Consider the following 6,336-nt stretch of genomic DNA (forward strand, 5'->3'; position numbering starts at 1 on the left):
CTAAGTTTGAAATATTTCAAAGGTAATACCATATAGTTGCAAATATATAGGGATAGAATATTTATGTTTGTTGCAAGTACTCAATATTTTTTTTTATTTTAAAATATTGTTCTTACTTCTAAATAGCTGTTTTTTAAAAGAGTAAAAATTCTTATATACAAACTTTCTTAGTTGTGCTTGCAAAATTAAAACTAAAGAGATCGCAAATACGGACCAGTAATTCCATAAAAAAATTTTATGTTGAGAATGATCAGGGGATTAACAAAAGGGTATCCAAATGTTTTTCTTTTGGGTTTAACTAAAAAATAAAATAAAAATATTGTTATTTTTCACATATTTTTGTTTGTCTATATATATATATATAATAAAGCTCTTCGCTCATATATGTATATATAATAGGTATAACTGGCTAAACGGCTGGACCAAATTGGATGACATTTTTTAGGGAACCCATATGGTACCCTGTGGTTAACAAATGATAAAAAAATCGAAATTTGTTTTCCCGATTTTTTTTATTTCACGGCCAACGCCGGGCACTCCAGTTAGTACATATTATATTTGAAATGAGTATAGGAAGCGGAAGAGAATTAAATATCTTAAAGTTGTATATTTCTGAAGAGTTTAAAACTGGAAAGATTGAAAAGATGGCTATCCTGTAACCCCATGTCTTTCATTCATAATACAGATGCAGGCCCCTGGCCCCCTTCCCCATTCCCCTTTCTTCCTGTAAGATATCTAGATGCTCTATACTTCAATGATAACTCTTCTCAAAGTCTAATTAGAATCTATATAACTCTGTCTCTAGCCAAAACTCAAGGCTCTCTATCCTCAGCCAATACTCAAGGCTCTTTACACGTCCGTATTAATCAACGAATCCTATTGAACTGATTTATTTTATATACAGGTAAATGAAACTGACCGGGCTAGCCCGGCTGGGTCAACATACAGACAATTAAGATAAAGATATTATTAGCATAGATAACATAGATAGCATTGCACATTGATAAAGATTATATTACATTCCTGCCTCCATCCCCCCTTTACCCTTCCCCCACTAGACCAACTAAACAAGGCTATATATATATACGGTGAAATCTATTAGATAGGGAGACAACGCTAAAGTTTGATTTAAAGGGAGAGACCGGCTATATAACATATTTGAGCTAAAAGTGCAGTATTGTATATGAGAACAACTTTAGGATTCGTTTGACAGCAATGAGACATTTTTNAATAGATGGGATGAGAGTCAGGGAGATAAGAAGAGAGACAGGGAGATGGGATGAGAGTCAGGGAGATAAGAGGAGAGACAGGGAGATGGGATGAATATTGAAATTGTTGATAATAAAAAAGAAAAGACGCAATAAATTAAACCCGTTTGAGAAGACAAAGAAAAGCCTAATGATTATTCTTCTTATACATAAATACATTTAACTGATCAATTCATTTAATACTTGTTTTTCATAGAAATAAGTTTCAATACTGGATTTTTTCAGTTCAAACCGTCCTATGAATTATTCAAATCTTAAATTTATTTCTTCAACATTATGAACTTTGAAATGAATTTTAAATATGAGACAAAAACAGAATCATTAAATTTGGAGCTAAATATGTAGGAAAGCATTTATACAGGGTGTCTACCGTTTCAATATAGGGTAGCGTTTTTATATATTGTGACCAAACCTAATACATCATATTGTATAATGTAATTATATCATGTATGATATCAACCTTTAATGCAAAAATTTCATTATTTTAGAATACATCGACCTGTAATATACATAAAATTCTTTAGAATATGTACCATATCAACATTTAATACTTGAAATACATTTTATAATGTATAAATAACAAAAACTGACTCTTTTCATTCATTATAAATTGTTGATAAAATTTTCAATTTTATCAACAATTTATAATGTATTCATGTTTTTTTTCTAGATTCACTCTGCCAATACTCTCAAATACGGGACATTTTTTTGGTGTAAAAATGTAGCTGTTAATTTAAATTTTGAATAAAATCCTGTTTTTTATTTTTCAAAATTATACCTTTTTATTATTTTTCTGGTTTCAACCTAAGAATTACCGAAATTATCTTATTCTGTGTTCTAAAGTTTTTAATGGTTTTCAATAAGTAGAAAAATAGAATTGTTCAAACATATTTAGTCCTGGCATAATCAATTAGCCTTAGAGCAGTAGAAAAAATAAATTGTTTTATAGAAGTCTCAGTCTATGTGTGTAACCCTGTATAGTGTACAGTGCGCTAAGGTTCAATAGTTTTTGTGAATTAGGTTTTTGAGATTCATCATCTGAGTTTAAAACAAGAACGGTTCATGTTTCACGGATCCATACATGCAAACTCATCCTTCGTAATTAAGTTTATAGATCACATCATTTTATAAACATGAAGCAGCAACAAAATTAACTATTAATTATCAAAGAGTTAAATTAAATTAAATTTGAAACGTACAGCGATAAAATTAACTATTATTCATTAAAGAATTTAACTAAACTCAGTTTAAAGATATCAATTTTATAAACAGAAACCAGCAACAATATTAATCAGAAAGAGTTAAACTTAATTAAGTTTTTTAAAAAGAGATTGATTGATTGATTTACTAACGTATATGCTATATAATTTTTTTTTGTCCCCAAGACATGATCAGGTTGTTACGATCAAATCTCGGAATTTTTTCTACTGTGAAATTTTTGTGTTGTCTGTTTTTTTATATTGATCTACCAGGGGTTGTAATCTGGCAGCACATTCATCCATCCACGCTTCATTCATTCTGAGAAGAGGGCTGACAAGATTCCTGCTGCCTAAGTGCTTCATAGACCTGAGAATAATAGAGTGCAGGAATTCTTCTGATATACTGGAATGAGGTCCGGGTGCCATACTGATAGGAAACATCACATTCATTGCTCCCTAACATCTGTAAGCCCGGATTGGATACCCCCAGGTAACCTATAGCTGGCAACCACAGACTCTCCCTGCTTGTCCACCATTCCTCTATTCATCATCATTCACCTGGATCAATCCACTTAAAGCTTCTTTCTTGTTGAGTAGAAAGCATACACCCTTTCGCTGCGAGAGTTTTTGACAGCTGCCCCTCTGTCCTCTTACATCCGTCATAACTGCTTAACCAGATGTCAACTTCAGTTGTTTTTGAAACCACAGGTTTGTGTGGAGTACGGGAATCGAACTCGTGAACACCAGTCTGGACACCAATCCAAACTTTATTAAGTTTATTGAAATCACCATTTTATAAACAGAAAACAGCAACAAATTAGATATTAATAATTAAAAAGTTAAAATAAATTAAGTTTAAAGATCACATGATGTTATAAACATGAAATTATTAGATAGTTAAAAACTAAATTCATTCATTCCCTTCCCCCATCCCTGTGATATCTCCTATGACTCAAAGGGAGGATTATGTCCTGGCAAAATTGAAAAAATTTGTTATAGAGAAAATGTTGATTATCAAATATTTTTTGAAAACCATTTAAAACTCTGTAAAACCAAATAATTTAGTTTTATAATGTTTCCAGAAAAATGGGGTGCCATTCACCATGGTGGCCTGTAAGTATAAAAATTTGCAAAATTAATTGGCAGGGTTAGGTGTAAATGGGATAAAAATTTGGATAGTAATAAATTAGTAAAATTACATAGAACAGTATTAATTATCACAAATTATTTCTAGCACTCTCTGAAAATTACATATAGCGTTGTGGGGGGGGGGGATAAAAGAACTGAGTTCCTGCTATAAAATCTGATCTTAATTCCTATATCTTTGAAACATGATGTTGAATATAGACCTTTGATACTACAAACTTTTATTTACTTCTGTTAGATCAAATAGTCTCAGTATGAAATTTCAAAGGTTTACACCATCAGGTTTCAATTAGATATAAGGACTAGAAAATTCATGTTTGTGGCAAAAACTCAGTTCTTTTGTTACAGGTTTAAATATGGTCTTGAATTCATTTCCTTCATTTGGTTTTGAACCCCAGAGTTGAGTTTATAAGCTAAACTTTAAATTTTGTTTACTTTTGCTGTGATGCCTGTAACTGTAAAGTTTAAAGATTGCATCATAAAATGAAGAAAAATATATCTAAAAACAAGACAAACCTAAATTTGGATAATATTTGATGAATATGTCTTAAATAATCTTGAAATCTGTAGATAGTGTCTAGCTCTAGCTCAAGCTTACTATTCACACCAGGATCAGATACAGAGGTTTACATCAGGGTAGATACAGAGACATCAGGGAGGTGGGAGGAGAGACAGGGAGATGGGAGGAGAGACAGGGAGATGGGAGGAGAGACAGGGAGATGGGAGGAGAGACTTTTTAAATTATTTGTAGCGTCAAATTTGATCAAGAGTAAGATATAAAACATACTATAGAAATTATGTATCTACGTACGAAGTTAAAATTTTCGAAATTCACAATTTCTGTCACAGCTGATCTGTCTGCTACAGAGAGAAAGCTTTCTATGCAGCCTCTCATTGGTCGAATCAGAACCAATCCTGACCTAGACTTTACTTGTGCTCGAGTCTTTCAATAAGCGGGGTTTTACTCGGGCTTAAGCTTTTAAAATCTCAGCTCAGGACGTTGGAACACATAAAAGTCGACCCCTTCTTTAAAAGTATGCAACTTTTTATAGCTATCTAGATCTTGGTGCTTATCAAACAGCTTTATTTCTTATACTTCCTTTATTTAAACGTTATCAAACTTGAGGCAGTATATTGTGTGTGCATGTTGATTAGTGTGTGTCCAATTCAGGGAATATTAAAGTAACTGCTTAAAAATTATGTATACTGCAGTTTCTTGGAGGAATGTTTACATCAAGCTTAGCCTATGTTTACATTCCTAATAAACAATCACACACAGTTGTATTTACGATCCACTATTGTTAATGATCAAACTCTGTTAACGATGCACTAATAACGATTCACCATTCTTAACGATAAACCATCGTCAACAACCTGAAAAGTAAAATTCTAATAAAATGATCCAGCCGCAGGAACGATCGTTAACTTAAAAAAGAATAGTTTTCAAGAATTAAGAAAGTCCCCTGTGTACACTTTTTCTATTTTTTACACATCATTTATAAGAACCTACAAGGGTATACATGATTACTGAAATTAAACCTTATTGTTTTTTTATGAAAAGTACGATCAATGCCATAAATACAGTGAAGTAAAATGAAAATACGAAATAAAAACATTTCTTAAAAAAGGACAGACCGGCTATGTAAGGTAATTGAACTGAGTATGCAATGTTGTGGAAATATTCTTTAGTTTTCATTTGAGACATATAAAACTTTTTAAAGATTTGTAGATCCTGAGTTTGAGCGCAAAGACGGCGTTCAAAATCGTACTTTTGGGTGAAAAAGTTTTATGAATTTTTTTCAAATTATTAAATAATGACGACAAAAAATGTTTACAAATTTCTACAGTAAACTAATTAGTTGTTTAGGAACAGGTGGAGAAAATAAAAATTATCTTATCGTCGAAAATAAGTAATACAATTTAATTATTAGTTTCTATAATCTCTCAATTATTCACAAAGATTTTCTGCAGATTTTCTGGAATTTTTATTGAAAAGACGACATTTGAGGAAGTTGCAGAAATCTGCTAATAAATTCATAGAAAATAAGAAATTCAATATAATTTATGAAAACGAAATAATTGAATCTAATTATAGCATTTATTTATTGACAAATTTCTTTTGAGAAATATGTTCCTAACGATTTAATTAGTTTATTGTAAAATTTTTACTTTATTTTTCGTCGTCGTTATTTAATAATTTAAAAAACCCAATTCTGAAAACGTACCCACCCAAATTCATGATTTTGAACGTCAACTATGCACTCAAACTCAGTAATTAGACATTATGGAAAAGTTTATATGCCTCAAATGAATCCTAAAGAATTTGTCCACAACACTGCATACTCAGTTTAACTTCCTTACAAAGACGGTCTGTCCCTTTAAATACTAAACTGTTCCATATTTTATATTACAAAAAATATTTAGAAAGCATGTCAGATACTGCGATAAAAAACCTAGAAACTGTAAATAATTTTTTAAACATTGATATGGAAGACGACAGAACGCAGTTTAATCAGCTGAGCGAAGAGCTCTTAAAACGTGCGGCATTTGCGAGGTCTGATCTGATCAGTATTTTAAAAAGAGTATTTCCAACGAAAAGAAATATTACTTATTATTTTTCTAAAAGCCTTTACTTTTTAATCTCACAAGAAAAACACTGTACAATAATTGCCTTTAAAGTCTGCCCGGTATTTTAAATGAACCGGAGTGTTTTAATGCGCCAT

This window comes from Eurytemora carolleeae, unplaced genomic scaffold (genome assembly GCF_000591075.1).
Source record: "Eurytemora carolleeae unplaced genomic scaffold, Eaff_2.0 scaffold95, whole genome shotgun sequence".
NCBI lineage: Eukaryota > Metazoa > Arthropoda > Copepoda > Calanoida > Temoridae > Eurytemora > Eurytemora carolleeae.